The sequence below is a fragment of the Vicugna pacos genome, chromosome 9 (genome assembly GCF_048564905.1).
Source record: "Vicugna pacos chromosome 9, VicPac4, whole genome shotgun sequence".
Classification (NCBI taxonomy): Eukaryota; Metazoa; Chordata; class Mammalia; order Artiodactyla; family Camelidae; genus Vicugna; species Vicugna pacos.
In genome coordinates, this window is record NC_132995.1 from 43,479,802 (window position 1) to 43,504,716 (window position 24,915).

The 24,915-nt window shown below is 50.0% G+C and overlaps 1 protein-coding gene across 1 annotated transcript in view; it reads left to right on the forward strand.

The window, feature by feature from the left end:
• The first annotated feature begins 205 nt into the window (after positions 1 to 205).
• Positions 206 to 24,915, forward strand: part of ZFHX3 (zinc finger homeobox 3) — a 232,441-nt gene continuing 207,731 nt past the window's right edge. The window contains exon 1 of the mRNA XM_072967645.1: positions 206 to 343. The gene's annotated coding sequence lies outside the window, so the exon portion shown is untranslated. The remainder of the gene's footprint in view (positions 344 to 24,915) is intronic.

Genomic DNA, 24,915 nt, shown 5'->3' on the forward strand with positions numbered 1-24,915 from the left:
CCGCCGCCGCTTCTCCTCCGTGGCCCCTGCCCGCTCCGGGGGCTGTAAACTCCCCGCCAACCATGCTGCTCGGCGGCAGCGGCGGCGGCGGCTCCGGCTCCCCGGCTGCGGCCGCCTCCCGCCCCGGGCTCCGCCGAGCGCGCTCCAGCTCCGCCGCCGCCGCCGCCGCCGCCGCCAGCAGCGCGTCCTCCGCCGCCGCCGACCCCCGCCAGCCGCCGCTGCTGTCTTGATGGGCTCCGCGGCCCGAGCGCCTCTTTTCGGGATTAAAAGCGCCGCCAGCTCCCGCCGCCGCCGCCGCCGCCAGCAGCGCCGCTGCAGCCGCCGCCGCCGGAGAAGCAACCGCGTAAGTGGCAACTTTTCCCTCTTTTTTTTTTTTTTTTTCCGCCGCCGCCGCCGCCGCCGCCGCCGCCGCCGCCTGCTCCTCCTCCTCCTCCCGCCGCCACCGCCCGGACGCGGGGCTCCTCGGGGCGCCCGGGCTGCTTTGCATGGGGCTTGTCCTGCCCCCTCCCGGCTCCCGCGCCCGGCCGCCGCCGCCCGCGCTCCCCGCGCCCGCGCCCTGCTCGCTCGCTGCGTCCCGCTCGCCTTCCCCCTGCGCCAAACTTTCTCTTTCTCTTCTTCTTCCTCCTCCTCCCGCCGCCGCCGCCGCCGCCGCCGCCGCCGAGCCCGGGCCGCCCCCTCCTCCCTGGCCCCCGCGCCGCCGCCGCCGGCCGCCAGCGACCCTCGGGAGGGTGCAGGCGCCCGGGGCGAGGCCCGCGCGGCGAGTTTGGAGGCGCCGCCGGGCAGGGCCGGCCGGGGCGCGGGCCAAGGGCGGGAGGGCGGCCGGGGTCCGGGCGCCGAGACAAAGGCGGCGGCCGGCGAGGGGGGGTTCACGGTGCCAAGCGCCCCCGCCCCCGCCGCCCCTGGCCCCCAACTTTGCCCCACCCCGGGAGGCGCCGGGGCCCCGGGCTGAGCCACCGCGCCGGGCGCGCACCCGGCCCGGAGCCGTCACCGCGGCCGAAGCGGCAGCCGTTGGCCGGCCGGTAGGCCGGCCGGGCGCCGGCCGCCCCAGGGCTCCACTTGCTGGGGACGCAACCGCCGGGCCGGAGCCCCGGGGTCCAAGAGCCGGCGAGGGGATGAAGCGGCTGCCCGACCCCTCTACCTGCGCGCTCCCCGCCCTGCCCTACCGGCAGCGCCGCTAGCGCCCAGAGGGGGCTCTGCCCTGGACACTAGGGGCTCCCTGGGGCTCGGGGCTGCGCCGCCGGCCAGGACTAGACCTAGCCTGGCCGGCCTCTCCTTGGCCAGCTGAGTTGAGAGACATCAGAGAATGTCTTGCCCCCACCCCCTTCTTTTTCTTTTCTTTTCTTTTCTTTCTTTTTTTTTTCGCTCACGCGAATCCGGGTTTGTTTACGTTGCGTTCCCCATTTTCGTCCCCTCGTCCGGTTCCACTCCTCTTTTCCATGTATTTTTCTCCATTAGTTGCAAAAACCACGCTTCTGAATTTTACATTATGCATTTTCATGTACATCTTTTTGCATATCGGAGAGTAGAGCTAAGTGTATTTTATGTCGGTTATTTAAATTGTGTATGGACTCAGCACTCCGTAGGCTTCGTGTGGAGCTATTACATTAAAAAAAATACATTTTACTTTGAAAATTAATCTGTTGCTCAGACTCTGACTTTTGCAAATTGTTGTGCAATTCCTTCGACTGTGGCAAATTCTTTGATTACAAGTGCTTGCAAAAATCACCCACTCTTAACTTTTCTCCCTTGTCGCTTTGAAGTACGGTAAATATGACAATTTTATTGGACTCAATTATTGAAACTTGATCTTAGGACTATATGGAAGAAGGAGGCCGATTGCCTTTTTCTGGCCTCCAGTTATAGTGACTTTTAAAAGAGGGTTTGTTAAGTACCTTTGAAGAATATGACATACGGTGATCGCTTGGCTGTATTGCAAATTACAGGACGTAAATTCACTTTGGAATTAAAAAAAAAAGACGAGTCATTTCAGTGGGGACACTTGAGGATTTATTGTGTTTTTTTAAAAATTACTTTTTTCTCCCTACTTTGGGAGAATGACTAGTTCCGGATCAACTTGTTTGGAGGTCTCTGGAAAGAAGCTTGGGAAATGGGAGAGGGGAGAAGATTGATCACAATCTGCATAATCGATAGGGCAGCGCGCTGCAATCTTGTACCTACATTTACTGTAAATTTCTACAATATCTGCAGCGTGGGTGCTCCAGTGCCTTGCTTGGCTTCTTAGAGCGGATTTAGAGGCAGTATAAGCAGAATTGACTGCCTAGTCCTCCGGAACAATATAGGGGAAGTCCACTCCGTAGTGGCTCATATTAAAACTCCTTCATTTTCTTGTACTTTTTTTTTTTGGACGAATTTGTTTACTTGTGGGAGTTTCAGATACTGAACCCCTCAAGTGTTGGTATCCTATAGGTTGAAAGGAGTGGAAAGTACTGGAGAGGGGTTTAGGGGATAGGAATTCACTTACTGAATTAACATTTTGGGACCCCTCTGCTCATCTTATAATGTGAAATATATTTAACTAGTGCAAGTAATTTAGAGATAGGAATGCAAGAGAGAGTAATACACCAGAGGCTGAAACAGTGTCAAAAGTAAGGATTGCTGTGTGTGTGCATGAAAGAGAGAGAGAGATAATACAGACACTTATCTTATAGTCAGGCTTGAAAGCTTGGTGGTAGGTGAATCCATATTTGGAGATGATTTTGAAAGAGTCTAGCAAATGGTGCATGAACAGGATTTCATAAAAAGTGTACACGGAGTCAGTTTTGAAAGGATTGTGGTTTGGGGAGATGAGGTGTGGGCAGGAAAACCCACTCTAGGCCAGCAGCCTTCCTCTGTCTGTCTCCTCCCTTCCCCCTCCCTGAGTTCTAGTTTTTAATTACTTAATGCTGAAACACACAGGCCTTATATAAATATTTGCAAATGCTCTTTCCTATTGATTTCTCTGAATAAACTGCCCTGCTCAGGCCCAGAGAGGAGGCAATTCAGATCTGTGGACTTTTTAAACAGACAGAGTCTTTGGAGGAGGGTCGGTCTGTGTGCACGTGTGTTCACGGGTAGAGTTGTAGACGTGAAGATTTTGGGGGGCTGCAAGGAGAGCTCAGGCTCCCTGGGCCAGAGCTGGCCCCATGGCCTGGTAGGTCTGACAGATGTGGGTGTGTGTGTGCATGCACGTGTGTGTGTATATGTGTGTACATGTTCGTGTACGTGCATACGTGTACAGACTGTCTGGGTGTCTACCCTGGGGGAGTCTGAATGCATATGCACTTACACTCCCCCCTCGCCCACATTAAATATGGAGCAGTTTTCCAGGGCTCGGTGACTGCCTTCTCCTCAGGGTCACATTGAGTTCGAATCTGACCCAAGGTGCAGGAATCCTGCAATAGGGAAATAAAAGAATATACAGAATGGGGTCAGGTCAGCTTCTCAGAGGCCAAAACCCCTACAGCTGCTTTGATTTTATTTTTTTGTGTATATTTTAGGCTCCTCCTGTCATGTTACAAATTGGGCCTCCCCCTCTCAGGTGTTTGCTCTGTAGCTTAAAGGCACCAGAGCCTTGCCTGCATAGATGTCTGCTCCCAGGAAGAACAGAAAACCCACAATACCAAATCCAAAACAAAACAAGGGAGGAGGGGGGAAAAATCCCTATTGAGTTCAGGCAAATAAGGTTGGGTCTCCAGATCCGATTACAAAGCAGCTTTGAATATGCAAGACAGCACACAAGACCAGTTATTCCAGTTACAACAAACTATTAAAAAAGAGAGAGAGGGAAAAGAAAAGGCATGTTTAGGTCGTAATTTGTTAGTACAAGGAAAAGAATCCCACATAAAGCTGCCCCTTCCCTCCCTCCCTTTGCTGGTTTCGCATAGAATTCACTCACCCTTTTCTGATTTGTCTACTGTATAGGTTCTTTTATTAAAATCTTTGGGTTTAGGAAGATCGCTGCAAGCAACACATTTTCTGTATTTTTTTTCCTTTATCTTAGAGGAGAGTTGGCAGGGGTTCTGTGGTTTGCAGTTACACAATATGTTATCATGTTTTTAATCACTAAATCATTGCAGTGGTTATAGATTTACAGTCCTGGGGTATTACAGAGAGGAGCAACGGCAGCTATATATATATATGCTTTAAAATTACACCAATGTAAACTGAGTACAGCAGCTGTGAATATGGTCGGCAGACTTCAGCCTCCCCTGCCCCCAAGCATCTTAGTTCTTTTTCCCTCTGTGATTTTTTCCAAATTATTCAGCTTGCATAAAATAAGCTCTTCCCCTTCTCCTGTATTCCTTATCTCTTCACCATCCCCCCCCCCAATTTTATTTCATTTCAGACCTCTAACTCCAGATAAGGTAGAATTCAAACTCTTGAAATATGACTTGGGATCAGGCAATATAATCATAATAATAATTTCAAAAGTGGATTTCCTAAGAAATCCTCTTGGTTTTCATACCAACCTCCTGTATTGGGATGGAGGGTGGATTGCAAATCAGGAGGTGGGGGTGAGCTGAGGGGAGGGAAGGCAGGCTGGTGGTGCTTGCCTGCCTGGAACCTCCAGTGTCCTGTCACCGCGAGCCCACTTTCAGCTTCTGTTTTTCATATTATTATGTAACAGAATCCTTGGCAGCATTAAAAATTCAGTATTACAAGCTGATTGTAATGCTGCCTCATTAGACAGCACTGTCTGGCCTTGTATTAAGTGAAACACAGAGCATGGCTTTTAGATTATAAACACCAATAAATATTAAGGATCAGCAGAGGGGGAAAAATAGTCAGCTGGGGTTTTGGCCCCTTCTGGTTTTATAGCCCCTCCCATCTTCTTCCCTTCATCCTCTTATTCCCCCCATCCCCCACGGTAACTGTCATCTGTTTTCTTGGGATGCTGATGTGTCGACCCTGGTGACATTTTAGGAGGGCTTTTTATAGAGTTATCTTGTGTTCACAAAAGGTTTGGAAGTTTGTTTTGTTTTGATCTGTAATAAACAGGCCCTTCACTTTGCTGATGTCATTTCCGTTCATATTTGAGTTGTTTATTGTGCTTCTTCACAGGGCCCTGTCATCCCTACCCCCACCTCGCTTTTCAGCCAGAGCCTGTGGCTGCCTGGGGAAGTGGGGATGCGTTCCTAAGCTGCCAGGTCTGGGTTCAAAGGCTGAGGGTTGCGTGTCACTGTTTCGTCCTAGGGTTCGCCCACTGGGGAAGATGTTTCCAGTTTCGAATCTGGTTAAACACTCCGACATCCACTTGCCCTGGTATTTTCATGGCACGCAGTGATTCATCTCAGCTTCCTTTCTCTGAAGCATCCCCCCTACACACACGCACATACACACCTTGTCTGTGTCTTTAGTACATCCTTATCATCCACGTCTCCATGCAGTGCCCCCCCCAAAACACCCAATCTCGTAATGATGTCTTTGATTCAGTCGCAAATCTGAAGCTGGCTTTAGGGACTTCGTGCTGTGAAAAAAAGAAAATGTTTCCAGGCGTTGCCCCACAGCCTCCCCCTCCACCTTCTATCCCTATTCAGTTTTTTTATTTTTTTCTTCTTCTCCTTTTGTTTCTCTGCCCCTGTCTTTTTGTAGGCATAAAGGCCATCCTGGTGTTACTAAAAATGACCGTAATGTCTAGTGTTTCTAATTTCCATGTGATCTAGAATTGGAATCCCCCCTCCTCCAAAAAAAAACAGTAGGATGGGGAGAAGAAGGAGGAAAAAACTACGTGTGGGCCCCCGAGGCTTTCCTCTAATAGGATGACAGGCTTTAGGTTAAAAAAAATATTATTGTTGTGTTCTTTTAGGTTTAGAAATAATAGGGAGAGAGGGAAAAGCAGTCATTAGGAAGTTCACTGAGCTGCTTTCCAACTAAGACGGGTGAAAAATGAACCTGCATTGACACTTGGCTCCTTGTGAAAGCCCCAGTAACCTCTCCCCCCTTCCGTGGCCCTGGCCTTTTGTTCCTGGAGAACGGAGCTAAGGTGCTTTTTCTCCCAGACCAAAGGCAGCAGGCAAGGAGTCCCCTTGTGAGCGCATCGCCTTTAGATGGCCTTCTCATGGTTATTGTCAATGCAGACTCCCCCAAACAATTGCTCCAGGGAGACACAAAAGCAAAAACATTTGTCCTATTTTTTTAACTTCTTTGTTTTAGGTTTTTTTTTTTCCATCCATTTTTGAAATTTCACAGTTTCTATTTGTCTACAGAGAGACAAACGGAACAGCATGAAGCAAGCGCATTTTACCGTAGGCCTCACTGGCGATTGGAACGGCCTCAATAGAAATCTAAATTCTCAAAACACTGGCTGACTTGGAGGAGATGTGAAATTTCAGCTTGGGGCTCTTAAGTGAGATTAGCACAGATTTCGAACAAAAATGCACTAAAAGGGAAAGATAAGACAATGGGAGTCTGGAATCATCTAGGGGAAGTGTGAAAAGGGTCATCTTTTGTTTATCTCTTAGGAGCCTGCCCCAAGAAGTGGTCGGTTGTAGGAGGAGAACTGCAAACACAAATGAAATTCTTCATTAAAGAAAAAATCTGACCCTGGTTATTGTGCTTCTGGTGTATCGTTTAGGTGGTTGTTTTAATGCACATGTGGGGGAACTACTGGTGCATACTGTGGAATTGATGCTGCGTTGAGAATTTTTTAAAAACTACGATTTATACAAAGAGGCCATATTCCCTCCCCCTTTTCTTCCCTCTCCTGCCTCCTTTTTCCTTTCTTCTTCCGCCAACCTGCCTCCCCTCCAAGAATTCAGTGGTTTGCATCAGGCTGAGTGGAGAGGGATGTGTCAGACCGTGGGGATGGCCCACGGACAGAACAGGAGTCCACCTCTTTTTCCTGGCCCCAGACAAAGCACCTCTCTCCTGTGACGTGTGGGCCCTGATTGCGACGCTGTCCTTAAGCATCTGCCTGCCTTTTCATTACAGTTCTCAATTTCAAGGTTTAGAGACACAAATGTAAGAATTCCCCTGGGTATAAAAGTCTTGCATGGCAAATTCTCTTTGCCCTTTCAGAAATAATATTTTTGTTTAAAGAAAAGAAAGAGAGCAAGCTCTCGACCTAATGTTTGAAATCTATTTTAAGGCAAGTTCTTTATTTTAGCTTTCTGAAAACTTGGGTTCTATAACTTAAAATGTATTGAGGAAAGCTCTCCCCAGTCACAATTGAAAAAAAAAACCAGTTACTTATTTGTGTCTCTTAGGTGTGTCATTGACAGATTTAGGGCCTGAGCAGGGGAGGGTGGGCAGGTAAACTAGATGACATTCCACCCACAATTTGGGGGTAAAATTTAATCTATGGAATTAGCATTGTTGCGAGAGATGGAGGCCTTGAGGTTTGTGACAGGGAAATGTGAATCAGAACATCTGTTAGGCCTTGGCACACCACCTCTGATGGTTATGAAGGTGAGTGTGGGCTGTTCTGAGGAAAACCCTACCTAGGAGGGCCTGGCCACCCAGCATGTACCAGGCCCCTGGAAAGAATGGGGTGAATTCAGGGCACGGAGTGCAATTCAGCTCCAAATGTTTCCTTGTTTATTTCAGGGACTTCTGTTTTGTGCCCTCTTCTGGCTTTTTCTTTGTTAAAGCCTCAAGGTTATTTAAGCACTAGTTTTAAAATCAATGTTTATGTATAATTTAATAAAAATGGAAGGGTCTGGAAGAGTACACAAATCCACCTAAACCCAGTTGTGCTGTGAAGACAGAGCCCAGGTTTAGCTAGAAGTCAGGATGCTGATATTTGCTGTATCCTCGCTCAGAGATCATATTTACCTCTGCTGAAGTGAAAGGAGCGGCACTGGAGAGTGAGTGTGTATGTTGGGGGAGAGACAAGGCAGTTTGGCTCGGAAGGGATCTTTGTAATTTACCAGCCAGCTAAGTAAGCGTTAGGGGGCTGGCCTCTGGCTTGGAGAGTGGCTAAGGGGAGGAGAAGGGAAGGGGTTAGCATTCCCTGATTTATTTTTAAATATTTATCCTTTTGGCTGTTGCCAGTTACGCTTTCCAGATGAGATGAGACAAGTTATGGAGAACTGGAAGGGAAGAACTGCCTTTTCTGAGAGTGGGTTTATTTGTCAACAGCGTTCAGGACGGAGTGAGCAGTGTGCCGGGCTGTCAGTGGGTAGGGGCTGTGGGGGCCACGTGAGGCAGCTGCTCTGGGAAGAGCCAGGGCCTTTCAAAGGCAGAGGACAGAATTTGCAACATGTATGTCAGAGAAACTGTTGATTCCATATGAAAGTGCAGAAGTTGCAAAATCACTCTGAAGAGATACTGTTTTGGTTAGTGATGAAAACAAGTCTTGGTACAGGTAACACCCCAGCTTTTTTGTGATCCTTTATATTTCCAGTGGTACAGAGGCCATAGCCAACCTGCCTATGCAGTACCTGTTAAATTTGTGCCTGTAAGAAAGGCAGACTTGACCAGGCCTCCCCGAGTGTGGAACTTGGTGCCGGATTAAGATAAGGGAGGGGTCTCAGGGTCACTCCTATTCCTGCTCGGCAGGCCTCTAGGTGCAGGGGGCAGATGGCAGTGTCTGCAGTTTCAGGACAGTTTCAGGACAGATCCCCTCAGGGCCTTCTGTCCAGCGCCTCCACATCCTTCTGGGGCGCTTTATAGCTGATTCTTGGGGCTTTCTAGCTTCTATTTTATTGGAGATATTTATCCATTGGCCCACTAGTCTCATGATGTCACTGGATGAGGAGGGTTTCTCCTGTTAATAAAAGTTAAGACACAGCAGCAAAATTAGATTTTCTGGGAGTATAAACATTTTTGTATTGTGTTTCATTTGTTTGATGGGCCGTGGGTTGCTTCCAGGTAAGACGTGGGGGTCTGGAGTCTTCATTCTCCTGAAGACGTTTCCAGAGACATCTCTGAGTCGTGTGTGCCACGTTACTTGAGTTATTGCTAGCATCATCATCTTCATGTATTATTCATAGTCACTTTTTCAATTAAATTATTAATTGGTTTTCTTTAAGGTGTTCTTGACTCATGTGGCTAATATAAATACTGGTGTGTTTTGAAAACACCACCTGTTCTTGGGCCTGAAGTCAGGCGGTCTGCAGCCGGCTCTGCAGTGGCCACACTCTGGTTTACAGAATCATCCTCCACTTTCCTTTTTCGATCTCCAGTCCCCCTCTCCGCCCCCTCACTCTCTCATGTGTGACAGAATTTGGCTTGTGCTCTCCTTTGTCCCTAATCGGACATGATTCCCTAGAGGCAGTCTTTTCTCCCTGGGCCCTAGATGGAGGGGAAAAAAAGCTTTTTTTTTTTTTTTTTGGAGTTTCTCTTTTGGACTAAAACATAGACAGGGGTTGTCTGTCCCCAGCAGGTAAGATAGTTACGTTAATTTGAATGGGAATTACATTGTGCAAAACACCTTCTAGTTTTCATCACCCTTTTCCGCCCGCATCAGTGTGTGCTTAATACTAATACAATTCCATACATACAGCTCTTCGCCTCGTGAGCTTATTATATTTCTAACGCTTGCATGGTTCATTATTGTGCAGTCAGAAAGGACTCTCAAGGCTGTGGGGCCAGCCTGGGTGGGTGGCTTTCAGAAAGGGTAAAAGCAGGTGCCTCTCTCTGCTAATAGAAAGGGGAGTAAATTCAGACTGAGCATGGGATTCTGGCAGGGAGGACAGGGCACTTCCGGTGAGATTTCTCTGGTGCTGCCTTTGCTTGTCAGAATGGAGGTGAACCTGGGGAGAGATAAAAGTGTCCAGCAATTGCTTTGACCAACTCTGGTGGCCACATTAAATTTGACCCGGGTGGTAGACCCTCCCTACAAAGGGCACAATCTGTGTCTTATCTGTGGTGAGTCTTGTTAAAGAGACTAAGTTTAATTGCCAACTGCGACTTTTCTTCCTCTCTTTCTTATTTCTTTCTTTCTCTCCCATGAAAAATTCTGTCCTTAAACTCTCAGTGGAGAGCAAGGGATGTTTTTATAAGTTTCTGCAGCTGAAAAACAGAAGTGCTCTGTAAAGCAGTTAATAGGATGGGTGTGTGTTTCACATAAATTCCTGTCCACGTTGGCTAATGTCCCCATGCTAGAGTGGCCTGGCTGTGACGTGGATGGGGCCCAGACAACGATGGCTCCGGGTCGGAGGCCCCAGGCTCCTTGTTGTGGCTGAGGGCGCGTCCCTTTCTTCTCGCCCGATTTTAGGCCGGGCCCTGACTTTTGATGAGTAAGGGGTCAGTGCCTGGGGAGGACCGGGCTTTGTTCCCGCCGGGCCGGTTCTCCGCGCGGCGCAGGCCCGGACGCCCGGGGCTCCCGTCCCTGGGCGCGCGACCGGGCCTGCCTGGAGGCCCGTGCCCAGAGCGCGGCGGAGCGCTCGGGCCTCGCGCGCCCGTGTGTGTCCCCGTGTCCCCGCGGGCGCGGCTGCCGCCGAGCGCCCGGCCTGCGCCCGGCACGACTGTAGATGTCAGGCTTTGCCCGGGGAGCCGAGCGGCGGCGGGGCTGTGAGTTTCAAATTAACCTTCCGCTTTGTTGCTGTGTAATGTGGATCCCCGAAGGCCCCCCGCCCCGCCCGCCCCCCTTCCCCGGGCGGTGCGCGTTGCAAACTGCGAGTTGAGCTTCATTTACATAAAGCGATTCCGGGCGGGCGGGCGGGCGGCCGAGCCGGCAGCGGGCAGGCCGGGGACTGGGACGCGAGCGCCGCGCCCCGTGGGTGAAGCCCCGCCGCGCGCCCGGGGACCCTCCCTCCCGGGGAGGGGCGCCCGCCAGCCCCGGCCGCCACCATGAGCCTCCCTCCCCTGCCCCGGGCCCCCCCGCACCCAGCCAGAGCCACCTCGGAGCCCCGGGGGCAGCGGGAGGTGGGGAGAATGCCGCCTGGGGTGGGTAAGTTCGGGGCTCGGGTGCCGCTGGAATTTCCCATTGTCGCGCGCGCCGCGGCCCCCGGACCTGCGAGTGCCTCCTCCCTCCGGAGGTGTGCGGAGCCTTTGTGTGCCAGGTGAGTGCAGCCTCCCTCCCCCGCCGGCCGGCTTGCCCGCGCGCCGGGTTCGCGCAGCCGGCCTGGAGCTGCAGGCAGGTGCTGCGAGTCTTGGCTGAACTTCCTATTCTCTTGGGGCATGTGGGGGAAGGGTAGGCTGGATGCACCTGAACTACTAGACTCCAGTTGGAACCTACCTGGGGTGAGAGCCTCTAAATTCTTCTGGGCCCCGAAGAAAGTCCTTCCTCCTTTCCTCCCTTCCATCTTTTCTCCCCTCCCTCCTTCCTGATTTTGCTTTTGGATTAGTTCCTGCCTTCTAAATATTTGCGGTGCTGGTGTCATTTAGAAGTTTGAGTTCCTCCACCTAAAAATGCACCCTTTTCAGCACAAGAGAAGTTACTGGCCAGTTGGAAACAATGTGAAGAATGCGCTTGTTAATTAAAGGGAGGATCAGAGTTTTGGAGCTGGAAGACACCTTGTGAGATCGACTTGTCTACCCTCTCATTTGAGATTTTTGGCACTCTGGAAAAACCAGCGCAGCATTCATTTCCGTGGGGAAGGGGGTGATGGAGAGGGAGAGCTAAGATATTTGTCCTGTTAAAAGAAGAAGAGGAAGGGCCCAGTTAGGTCAAAAGCAGAAAATAACAAAAGTAATCATGGTAGGTTAGAGGGAAAAGAACTTTCTGGAAGATGATCCTTTCTGCTTTGGACATACCTGTGTTACAATGATGGGAACACGCCCGGAGGGCAAAGATCCCAGCTCATGCCTGGTGTAGCAAAGAGTACCTTGCTGGCAGGCTGGTGCAGGGTGTATATAAACTGGTTTAAATGCGACCTGAGAGCTGGTGAATCCAGGAGGGTCATCCCTTTCCCCACCCTCTGTTTGTGTCATCTCACTGGCCTTGAAGACTCTGAGAGTCACTGACAGATAACCTCAGAGAGGACAGATGGCCCCACTTGGGCACAGAGAGAAGGCCTCTCCCTCAGGCTGGGGCCTGCGTGGCGGAATGCATCAAGGCAGAGCAAGGAAAACAATCTTAAGCCTTGAAGGTAGATAGTGAGAAAGTTACATATCATCTTATTTCATCCCATGCTTTGAGATCCTTGGATAAAGGTCACTAAATAAATAGAGTATAATTTAAAGTTCACGCTAGCTGGGGAACTTCGTTTCTTTGCCATCAAGCAGCAGGTGTGAGTTTGTAGAGTTGGCCCCTGGGGTCCCCTCATTCCTAAATTCAGGAGGTGTCAAACCTTCATGTTCTTTTAATGGCTGTGGTTTCTGGATAGTTTTCAAAGGGAAACCCTAAAAATCTCGTGCTCCAGTAGGCTGGGCTAGAGGGGAGGCCTGAATGCTGGGGCAGAGACTGCCTCTGAGCTGAAAACATGCACCTTCCAAGGTAACCTGATCAAGAAAGGCCGAGACCAGGAACACGGGCCTGCTCCTTGTTGTCAGAACAGCCACTGGCGGCCTGAGATTCTGAATCCTTGTTACTCGACCCAATTAGGGAATGGAGGTAGGTGGTGGAATGTGAGGGAAATCAGGAGACCCAGGTTCTACATAATTTAAGAGTTTCAGGAATGGGGTCATTGGAGAGAGGTACATACCTGGATGTTTGCACACCTGTGTTTGTGTTCACTCTATTTTGTAGAGACCCCGAAGGCCCCCTTTCAGAGGGCACGTGGCCATGAAGGCCAAGGGAAACTTTACCTCTCTCCCTTCCTTAAATTACAGGACTAAGGAGATTGTCTGCATTTAGTTTCCAGCATGTTTTCAGAGAGCGTGTAAGTGCCTCTCAGAATGGGCTAGGGTCACACTTTGCTCTTTTATTTAATTACACAAGTGTTATTTAACAACATGGGGCAGATGCAGAAGCAAGCACTTCTGCACTTTAAAAACAGTCCTTTTGGAATCACAAGGAATTAAGTGATTTGGAGACCTTCTGTCTTTATGACAGAGGTCACCTCCCTTTCCCAACTCTTTTTGGAAATGGCTGCATTTTCTATGGGATAAAGCTGCTATTTTCCAGTTCTGAAAACAGTTTTGATTGACAGGGAACTATTGAGAAACACTTGGTAACTCTTCCAGAATTAAAAAAAAAAAAAACTGAGCTGCTTCTCCAGCCACCTGAAACTTTAATTTTGGTTTCTTTCCTTCCGTCTTTTATTTGCACAAATGAATACTCAGGGAGGGTGGAGAGGACCCAAATAAAACACATGCTCAGCTCAGCAGGCCCCTGTTCGGCTCATCCCAACAGGATGGTGCAGTGTCGGCCTTATTGCTGCCTTGAGGTTGGGTTTAACTGCTTTATAAACTCGGTGCCAATTGACCTGCCCAGTGGCAAGGAGCTAACCTAAGCGAGATTTCAGTTTTCATCATTGTGACTTTAAATGATGATTACGAGACACTCCCAGGACAGGCCTGGCTAACCTTGGGTGACCCAAAGGTTGTTAGTTCATTAGAATAAGTCTGATTGCAGACTCCTAGTGAAGTATTATCTGGGGCTGGTGATGACTTAGCGTGGCTCCTTCAGTTCTGGTCACAAATGGTGTCCAGGGAGCATGTCCTTATTGTTGTCACTGTGTGCCATTGTTCCTTTTGGACATTGGGGCTTTTTTTTTTTTTTTTTTGCTTCTGAAGTATTAGTGTGAGAGCCTAGAAATACTCTGGGTCCCAAAGTAGACCTTTTACCTAAGAAATTACTTTTATTGCAGGGTTGCAACAGTCTCACATTAAAAAGTAAATGTTTAAGTGACTAAGCAACATTTTATAAAAGGGTAGGGAATTGCTCAAGGGAAGGAAAGTAAGATGTCTTTACATGAACTTCTTAGAGTAGCTAGCTTGCTTCTTAACCAGAAAGGTTTGCCTTGTCCTTTAAGGGAGGCATTGGTGATTCTGGCCTGAAGAAACGTGCAAGCTCTGTCTCACACTTGCCTGGATTACTGGGATAACGCACCTGACACTAAACATTAGTAACCTCAAGAAGTCCAGTATGTGCTGTGGTTTATACTTGCATTTGTTACTGAAATGGTTGCTTGCTCTAAGCCTGGCCTATTTCTGTAGTGCTGGGGCACGTGGCCTTCTCTGGTTCCCAAGGCTGGTATAACTAACCAGGATGGGGGCGTTTCTGTAAAAACACGACGGGAAGGCAGATTCCATTACAGTGAACCTCATTGGGGTATCCACATGTTCTGGTATGAGAATTTGGTTGTAATGGTGATTGTTAGAAATCACAGCACAGCTCAGAACCACCATCCTCTGCCTGTGTTAGAAACTGTGGTCAGGGAAATGAGGGCCTCGTTTTAATAGAATCCAGGCAAAGAAATTCCTTTGCAGGAGCTAATCTTAATCAAATATCAAAAGGTGCCTGTTCTGACCAAAGCAGTGTCTTGAGTCCTTAGGCTGCTCAAATTGAGAAACACACGTAGAAGCTAAGATTGAATCAAACTGCCCCAAGAGAGAGACCCAGGCAAAAATCTTGGCTCATTGGCAAGGCACTCTCAAAATCCAGATTAAGGAGGAAAACTACAAAATCAACAACTGTCAGATTTCTTTTCTTTATGACTTAAAGTTGGCTGCCAGATTGTTCTCTTTGAACATGTGTGAAGTGACAATCAGATGTTAGAGGGCTTTTTTTTCCCTGCTAATATAGTAAATGACTCTTATATGGACAGGAACTGGGGAACTGACAGCAGTATTGTGCTAAAGCCTCAGAAGCAGTGAGACAACTTGAATGCTTTTTTCTGGTTTTCATTCTGTGGGACAGGGAACAAGATGGTGAGGACAAGGCAGTGAGTGGTCTAGCAGTAATGGGTGTGTTTCTAGAGGGTTCTTTGCCCAAGGAAGGTGGCTTGGCTTATTTGTCACTTTTAAAAGTGATTTTTTTTCCTTGGATGTCTCTACCCTTCTTTCATCCTTATTTCCTGGAGTTTCTTGCTTTTGAGAGGATAAGGGTGTGAGTAAAAATTGGGAAAGAGGCATAGAAAGTTTGCTGGGTGGCAAATTTGTCTTCCTTTCAGAATAAGACTTCTGTTTTGTTGATTTTGACCCCAGACAGGGCCTCTTAGCAAAATGCCTGGGCTTAATCTGCCTTTTGGGTGAGCCCTCTCCCTTCCCACAGGAGGGTCCCCATGCAGTCTTGTCTCAACACGAGGATTAACGCACCAGGGCTTCAGTGTGCACCCCTCCAGAGAGGCCTCAGCTGGCCTCTTGTGTCCTGGGGGTGGGGGTGGAGGTCTTAGGTGGTTCAACTGCTTATTCTTTGAATTTTGGTGTTAACACGTGTGCAGCCTCTAAGTATTTTCCGTTCTCTTCCCTCCCTGAAGTTGGTCTAAGGCTTCCAAGGAAGTGGGGGAGTGGGGTGGGCCGGACGTGTGCTGCTCGCCCTCCTGCCTGCTGCCCCTTCTGGCTGCGGCCGGGTTGGGACTGAAGCCATTGAACCCCCTTGCAGGCAGCTCCGTACGGAGATGGGGGCGCCCCGGGTTCCCTCTCTCCTTCTCTTCTGCTAATCACATAATGGCCTTAAAGGCTTTCTGAAATGATTATCTTGTCTTTAATTTTAAGTGGGTCTTTTGGGGCAACAGTTGGGAGTTTACGGAGTATCTTCAGTCATCTGTAGGCAGGCTCTGAACTGGGAAAACTGGCTCCATTGGACGCTGTGAAAAGACAGTGGAATTTTCATCTGCTGCCGATTTCACGCACTGTCCTGAAAGTGATTTCGGCCACAAACCTTTGATCTGAGAGTGAAACCCCCCTCCCTTGTGTGCTTCTGGAGGCAGGGGTTGGTGACTGCTCAAACCGCCTACTCTTTGTGTGTGAGTGTGTGTGTGTGTGTGTAGCTAAAGAGAGGGGCTGAACTACTTGGGGGTCTTTGGGGGTGCGCGGAAAAGCAGTTTTGCTGGGTTTTTGGTTTTGCCCGACTTTATGCAACAATGTGACTGGAGAAAAATTCTTGTGAGTCTCTTGGTTGAGCTGGGCTTGAATGAGAACTGTGCTGTGCACACGTCTGCTGTAGGCTCTGTGTCTCCACGTTGAAGTTCCAGTTCCCAGGCTGTTTTCTGTCTCCCCCTTTGAGTCTCCTAAGTGGAGAGGCTCAAGTCAGATGAGTCGAGTGAAGAAAAGACTGAGGGGCTTAATTTAATATTTGATTTCAGGCTTCAGGCCCCCACCCCTTGCCCCTGGTCATATTATGTGCCTTTTCAGATATGGAAGTCTTGATTCAGTATATGAAAGCTCTTTCAAAAGAATTTAAACTCCTGGAAGTCTGTAGGAAGTCCGTATGTGTAGCCATGAACTTATTTGCTTTTCACATTAGGGTTTCTGAGCAGCGTATTTTGAACAACTTTTCTCTTCCTGATATCTTTGTCCAGTGAAAATATGCTAAGAACACGTGTGTGCCTTTTTCCTTCCTCTCCGCAAGTTTCATGTCTTCTGAGTTTTTTTTTTTTTATAAACAGTTTTTCTTAACTACTCAAGAAACAATGTACGCCTCTTCCACCATTTCAGGCCCTCTTCTTAAAATGCTCTTTGGCTCAGGGCCTTGATTCTTAATGTGCATTTAGCTGGTAGGGGAGTGGTTTTTGCTTTCCTTGTAACATCGCCGGGTTTCTCCGTGGAACATCTGCATCGTTGCTAAAGCATCAAGTCAACTCTTGGACACATAAGAGACCAGTGGATTCAGTGTGTGTTTGAAGGTGGATGTCACTGCAAAAGCCACTGCTGTCAGATGTCACCTCTGCTCTGCCAGGTTCTTGAATGGTGTCCGTTTTACATCTGATACGTAGTGATTGCACAGAGGATACTGTCACCTGCGTTCCTGACTCTATGAGTATGTGTTACCTGGGCCCACCTAGCTTTTTAAAAATGTAGTTGCAGGTACAGAATGGCAGAAGTGAGAACAAGGGTTCCCCCTCCCTCCACTTTCCTAAAGAGGAGGTTGAAGCTGGTTTTTCCTGCAACAGATGTGAAACCAGAGGCAGAGTTCTCCTTGGGGTAAGCAGAGAACTTTTACACCTTTTGGGAAAGGACCGTCCGTTAATTTTTCGCTTGCCAGGGAGGCACCTCTCAGGTGTCTGATTGGAGGGAGTGCGGTCTTGCTCATTGCTGGAGGGAATGAGGTAATTACAAAATAAAGCAGAGCAGGATCCAGGTCGGGACCAGAGGGCTGCTGGTGAGTCAGCCCTTGAAGCGGGGGTGCTGCTGTCAACACTCAGTTTCCCAGGGGAAGCAGAGAGGACTCAAACCCCCTTGCCCTGGGGGAAGCCGGCCTGTGTCCTCCAACCTGCGTTCCCCCAGGCCGCTTGGCTGGGGTCATAGGCCTGAGGCCTGGCTCTGTTCCAGCCTAGCGGTGTGACTGTGGACCCACCGCGCAACCTCTCTAAGCCTGATGGCTTCCTTCCTGTGAGATGGGCATATTACATACCTCTCACTTACAGTGGGGACTAAACGAAATAGAAAACAGGTCTTCCCAGTGCGTAATCCGAAGCCTGTCCATAAATGTTAGTCCCATCCGCGTGTCCTTTCCTTTGTGTTTCTTTTGTTCTCGAGGATGGCCCCTGCTCCCCTTGTCTCCCTGGAAGAAAGAAACTAAAAGGTCCAGCGTTTCTTCTGCTCTTCCCTTAGGGGCTGGGAATGGAGCCAACTCTTTTTCGATATTCTGCATGCAACTGCCTTCATGAGTGATGGGGTCTGAAATAGACGCGGTATCCCCATCCTCCCCAGCCCTCCCTTCACATGTCCCCCATCCTGACCCCCCAGGCTGCCAGGCGGCCTTCTAAGTGAGCAGCCCACTCAATGACCCACCTAGAGAGGCCTTCCCGGGCCAGCTTGTGTATGCTAATAGGCCTAACTTGTCCTGACTTGTTTGTAGTGATTTGTGGAGGCATTTATATGCAAATACTATCAACTTGCTGAGTTAATTATCATGTGCCCTCCCCTCCAACCACCCCTTCCTGCAAAGCCTCCCAAGCCTGGCTCTGCGAAAGGGGCTGTTCACATTCATCCCTGATCTCTTCCTGTCTTGGCCTCCTCCGTCCATTGCCCTGTCCCCTTCCTGTTCCTGCAGGCCCGATCACAGCTCGTCTGCTGTTGTGTCGCCGGGCACAGGAACCTGTGTGGTCAGGGTGGGGGACTGGGCATACCAGTGGCTCACCTGGTTCGAAGCCTCTGTGCGGGAAGGGGGCGGGGGTCTGGCTCAGGTTGCACTGAGCTTTTAAATCCTATTTTCTACTGACTAGCCTGAAAAACAGCTGCCCAGACCTGTCAGCCCTTGAAACTCAGTCCTCAGTCTGGTGAGAAAGTGAATATAGTTTTAACATCATTATTATTACTTTCATTTTCCCACATTGTGACCACTTCTAAAACCTGTTTCCAATTCTGAGCCCTGCAGAGAAGCCATTTTGCAAAAGGAAGTTCCCTCCAGCCCCCTGCCCCTGGAAATCTGAGTATTAAAAGTGTGATTTCGTGGACCTCAGATCTAGTTGGTTGACATCTGGGATTGGATAATTTTTTGTTGAGGGAGGAGGTGTCCCTGACTTCTCCAGGGCAGATGCCAGTAGTGCCCCACCCCTTCCCTGCACTCCCAATCAAAAATGTCTCCAGAAATTGCCGCTGTCTCCTGGGGAGGCAGAATTGCCCCCGGTTGAGAACCACTGGGCTAGACTTGCCGTTTGTTTCTCTTGGATGGAAAGTGGCTGAGTCCTGCCGCCTCCAAGTTAGACACACTTGTTGAGCATCCCCTGAGTTTGGGATTGGACCTAGCTGATAGCAGATGCTGCTATTTGCTTAATTTTATGGTCTTTTTAGCATTTAATGGTTAAGACTCTTTCCTTTTAGGGGACGGCAGTGGGCTGGTGTTTGACATTATAACATTTTCGTCCTCTGGAGTGCCATCCCATAGAAATAAAACTCAAACCTCACACGTAATTGTACATTTCCTAGGAGTCACATTAACAAAAAGTAAAAAGAAATAGGTGGAATAAAGTTTAAAAAATCTTTTTTTGCGCAATCTGCAATATCGCCACGACATTCTCGTCTCAGCAGTTGGGACACGCCCCGTTTCCAGCGCTCGGGAGCCAGCTCTGGGCAGTGCCCACCATATTGGGCAGCTCAGCAGTATCGAGGATGACTGTGGCCCTTTCCAGCTGGGGAATCAAGCCATTTTCTATAGTTCCTGAGTCTGGGAGAAAGTTTTTTTCTTCTTCCCTTTTAAAAAAAAAAGGGGCTTTGTGTTTACTCTCTGAAGAGCAGGGCCTTGGCCGCACCGATGCAGCTGTGCCGAGCGGAGGCCGAGGGAGCGGGCCCCTAATCTCCAGGGAAGCTCCCCCGGCCTCCGTGGGGGAGCACCCTGGGCCGGCCCGGGAGGAGGGGAAATAATTCCGAGGGCTCAGCGTACTCTCTCACACCGCACAGACTAATGGTTCGGGTTAATTTTGTGTACAAGGTCCCTTTTGTTGGAGAAGGGGGTGAAAGTCCGCAGCTGTGACCGGAAACAGGGGAAGGGCCCACTGGGATGACCTTGTTTTGGAAAGTCTAAATGGAACACTAATGGCAGAGATCTAAGACGGGTGATGTATGTGTGTGTTTGGGCCTAAAGATAAGGTGAAGAGTACTTTAAAAGTTACTTTCGTGCACCTCCCAGATAACTGTGGGCCGGGGGCCCGTGACAGTTTATGGCGAGCTGGTCGTCAGGCCCGTGTGTTGGCCTCATTTTATCTTTCGAGTCCAGGCTCTGTAGCTTAACTGGTGCTGCTCTGTTTGTTTATTTTATCTGTTTTTTTGGAGGGGGAGGAGGGCTGTGGGGGCCGATCAGGTTTTGCAGTGAAGCATAGCGGCATTTTATAACGCACAGAGAGCCGTTCAGATTTCTGCTCCTGGGCGCGTTGGGATGTATCGCTCCTTGCCGTCCCTAATAATAACGTCCGCTGGGCGTGGCACTGTAGAGTTTCCAGTAGCCCAGAGTGCAGGCCCACACCTTGCGCGGTGCCACCAGGCTGCCAAAGATGTGAGCAGGGGAGGAGGCGTGGAGTCCTTAATATAGCTCCGAGCCCCAGGTTTCTTTCATCTCTGAGGTCAGTCAGCCTTTTCCTGTTGCCTCTCGAGTTATTGAAACGGCGTTGCCGGGCTGGCCAGCACACCCAGCACACTTTCCTAGTAAACAGGGCAGCTTTGGGTGGTGAGTTCCCAGCCGTTTCTGGACAGCAGATGCGCCAGGGGTATCTCCCGTACCCAGTGCGATCCCTTCTTCCCCGCGTGGGGCCGGTCCCTGATGCTGCTTGTCTTAGAACGGAGAGATCCCGAAGTTTACAGAATCCCCGCGGCTGTGACACTGGTGACGGGAGGCTCTCCTTCCTGCCTCTGTGTCCCAAGCAAACTACTCCCAAGCTTTGTTCTTGGAAAATGTATGTTCTTGAGCTCATAGGGACTGGCTTTCCATAATACATTTTGTAATCAGGTTGCAGTCTTGGCAGCAAAATCTTGTGTCTTATTTGCACTGTGAGTTGGTACAGGTTTTTCTTTGTGGTGGGGGAGTCTTTCTCTAAGGGTAATAAGGACAAAATAGGAAGTTCTTGAGTTTTGGACCTATCTACACAGACAACCTCTTTGTTGATAGATTGGAAGAGGTTTGTGGATACTTTTTTTTTTCTGACGGTGGGGGCTGTGGTCTAAGGTTCCCTCAGACTTTTCACATTACCTATCCTGAAAGCCACTGCCATCTGCTTTTAAAAATTTATTTTTCATTTTAAATCCTCAAAGACAAAGGGACCTGGAAGCTCAGACCTGTCCTGCCACATTCCTGAGTAATTTGGTTTTGATTAACCCAAGGAGAAAAGTTGGTTTCTCCTAGCGACCGAGGGGATCAAAGCACCAGGAGGGGCAGTTCTCATACACGCGGTGCCCCTCTCCCTCCACTCCCCCTCCCCGGCCTTTTCAACCTCCCCCTCTTTAGAAAGCCTGAGCAGGAGTTATTTCCACTCTCTGACTCTCAGAAGTGGAAGTGTATCATAGAGCTTTGGATGGACAGACCAGGGAGAAATACCGCCCCCCCCCATTCCTTTCTTCCTAAACTCCTTTTCCCCCCACAAAGCTGCAAAGCACATTCCTGTGCTAATCCTGCTGCTGGAGGAATGCAAATGGCTGTAATTGTGTGCCCCAGGATGGGCCTTCCGCATCTGTGCAGCTTTTCTTCTTTGAGGAGGTGGCTAAAAAGTTCATTTACATGGAGAAATGAGCCGGGCCTGTGATCCCTGGTGGTGGGATGGGCACTTTCTAATAGGAAAGGGGCCACGTCTGTGTTCTCTGCCAGTTTCCCCCTTCCCTTCCCACTCGACCGCGCGTGTATGTGGGTGTGGGGTGAAGTAGGGGTGGGTACCAGCCTCCTGCTGGGTATACTTTATGGGAAGGGCAGTTAAAAGAGAGAAGTCTGCTCTGGATAGTGAGAAATCCAGCTAGAGTCAAGGCAAGCCTTGCAATGGGCAATCCTTGTATTAAATCACAGTAAACAAACTTATTATTTTTCCAAGCAAAGCATTGGTCTCGGAAGTAACTGATAACAGTTTGGAAGAGGGCGTGCCACTCTGCAGGCCTTGTCCAGCTTCTGATGCACATCTGACCTTCTAACATTTTCCCCCCTCTTAACCCAGTCCCAAATTGCAAGTGTTAGTGATTTGGATACTAAGATTTTTTCAGCACGGTTAGAAGTATCACTTGGGAGTTGGCACGTTACAGCTGTAGGGGGATGTTCAAAATAGCAGGAAAATTCCGTCTCAGTCCTTCCTATTCAAGAACACTGAACTCCTGGCTGAGTCTGAAGTTGAAAGGCAGGTTCTAGGACAGCACTGTCCAATAGAAATACGGTATGAGCCACATACGTAATTTAAAATTTTCTAGCAGGCACATTAAAAAATACTAAAAAGAAACCGGTGAAAGGAATTTTAATTATTTTTCCTTTAGCCCAGTAGATCTGAAATGTTATCATTTTAACATGTCATCAATACAAAGAAAACTATGAATGAGACATTTTGCATCCAAAAAAAATCCTGTGTGTATTTCATACTTACGGCACATTTCATAGACGCAGTAGCCCTGGGGGGCTGGTGGCTGCCTATGGCACAGGGCAGGGCTAGCCTCACAGGATGCTGGCCTTGGCTCTTCTGAGGCATTAGATTGATGGAGCTGAGTTACCTATTGTCTTTTGTGACCAGCTGCTCCCATTAACTGGGGTTCAGGGGTACAGGCTGCATCTACACAGTTTCTTCTGTAACAATGGCCCGAGTCCCCCGGACAGCCTCGTGGGATTGTTAGGAGGCAAAAATGTGGTGCTGCCCTGCAGATGTTTTGTAAACTGTTTCGTGGCTCACAGGTGGGAGGTGGAGGTACCCACCTGGCTTTGAAGGTCGCTCTGAACAAAGGACATCAGCAGGGGCAGCAAGGTGGGCCCAGCACTGGGGGAGAAGGGCTGGGAGGACAGCCTTCATCTGTGTGAGTTCTGGTGTGATGATTACAGCAGTCTTAACTGCTTGATACGTCACCCCTCTTTATGTGTGCAGTCAGAGTAGCAGGGCTGCAGGGAGCTTCTGGAAACCATCCGTTTCACCCTGTCCGTGGTGGCTTACTTGTCTGGGACAGGATGGGGCGTGCATCTGGGACCTCGGACGTCTGAGGAATCAGTGCACCGTCCCCTGGTTGGTTGGCATGGGCCGATGTGGTGTGTTGCCTGGAGGGGCCTGTCTCCTGGACGCTCTGTAGCTGCCCAGGTGCAGCTGCTGTTGACCAGACCCCCAGTCCCAACAACAGACCCCTGCTCTCCTTCCCTCAGCGTTTATTTGGATTTCTGATTTCTCCCATTATCTTGATGTCGCGCAGCGGGGCCCTCTTTCCTCGCCTGGGGCCCGTGGGTTTCCCTGGTTGGAGGTGGCGGAAGGGAGGGGCAGAGGGTGATAAGGAAAAATCAGAAAACCGCCTTGCACATGAGGATAAGGGAAGGGATATGACCGAGGCAAGATGTCCCAGCCTAGACTCCTTTTTTTTTTTAAGGCTGTTCACATTTTTCTCTTGTTCAGTCCTGAGGTGACTTCTTCTCAAAGCTAGATGATTTAAGTCCTACTAACATTACAACTCTTATGAGTAAAAGAGCACGGGTGACTGTCGCCTGGCTTCTGCTGGCAGAGCAACTGTAAACCGTGTCCCACAGAGGATGTGCCGCCTTGCAGAGCGGCGGTTAAGTACCGGGGTTTTCTCACTATTGATCTGAGCCTTCCTTAGTCGATGCACGAGATAAGAAGTCTTCCTTCGCCATTGCTGTGCCCAGGGCACCGAGCCAGCCTCGGCCCATTCGAGGGCCTCCTCCAGGAGGACAGTGGGATTTGTGCCCCTGGTAAGATGAGAGGCTGGTGTGGGTTTGGGGCTTTAGGGAGGGAGGTATCTAATTCCTTCAACTGACCGGCCTCCTGTGCAGGCAGGAAAAAAACTGTGAAAGTGTGAGGTAGAGTGGCCTCGGCGCCGGCCTCTGCTGGGGCTGGAGGAGCGCAGCTGTCTGACCCCGGGTGAAAAGTTCAAATCTGCATTTAAAAGGAGTGCCGGGACCCCTCCCAACGCTTCTCCCCCCAGTCAAGTTGAAACTGTTCTTGTTTTACAGGGTATGGTCTGGCCTTGCGCTGGGACATCCAACAGCTCCTGGTTCCCTGCTGCCAAAACTCGATGATTTGGGAAGCTGGGCGGGGTGGGGGTACCTCTTCTAAGGACACGCCCCCAGCCCCCACCCCACGCCTGGAGGAGGGGGAAGTTCCTTCCTTGGTCTCTCCCCACGTGCTCTTGGCAAGGCCTTTCCTTTTCCGTCCTCCTCCCTCCAAGGCCACTGCGGGTGGTGCGGAGGCCCTGGCAGGGCTGTAGGGGAAGGCACGATGACGTCTGGTGGCCACGGTCCCCTCTCCAGGGAGGGGCTGCTCCCTGTCTTGGCCTTGTGATTTAAAGGGCTCTGTTAGGCCCGACTGGGGCAAGTCACCCAGCACCTCTTCCTCTGTATTTGCCCACAGTCCCAAGCAAGGGGCATCCTGTGCTTTTCTTGAAGCTTCTATGGCCTCTGCGGGAGGAGTCACGATGGTCTGCATGGGGTCCAGGAGGGCCCAGGCTTGGGGGAGGAGGGGAGCCCGACCTCCGACCAACTGCAGCCCCGAGAAGTGACAGGAGTGATCGCGGCGGCCTTCTCCCACCACTCCCGCCCCCCAGCCTCCTACCCTGCACAGAAGGGGGTCTGGCCGTGGCCCTGCCTGGAAAGCCCTCCACTCTGGCTCTGATTTGTTTACTCGAGCATTAGGTGAATGTAAACAGTTCAGCCTCTCCGATTTTATATCCCTAAAGGGTCTGAGTGTGAATACAAATGGGTATTAGGCCCCTGCGGTTTCAATGACTCTCCCCACCCCCTCCCTTGCTAACGAGCAGGTCTGTAACCTGCCTGGAGGAAGAGAAGATCCCCTGCGAGCTCCGGGCGCCTCTTTTTTCTTTTTGGTTTTGAACGCTCAGATTTAAACGTCGTTGTGGGGAGGCCTCCGTCTGTGGGCCTGAAGTTGCAGAGCGCAGAGAGGAAGGCTTCTATTAAGGGGAAGTCCAGTTATTTTGATCTCTTGTTTGGGAAGGAAGAGAGGTTTTCTGTGTTCCCGTTAGGTTGTCAAATGCACTCGTGAATATTGACCATTGGGTTGAACTGATACTTTGGCGCTGATCAGGTGGTCTGGTGTCCCTTAGTTTCATTCTTTCTGGATCTTTTTTCTTTCTGAAAGGGTAGTTGGGAACTTACGCTTTTGGACACGCCTCCCCGTAAGAAGTGTTTTCTCTAGGGAAGGAGCTATCCGCTCAGTGTAACACGTCCTCTTGTTTCCTCCCCTCCTAGGGAGGGCATAGCCATTTTTCTTTTCTCTTCAGAGGTTCATGGGAACTTAAGTCTTGAGGGTCATGCCAGGTGACTTTACCCACAAGACCCTAGCGTGTACCTTCTGC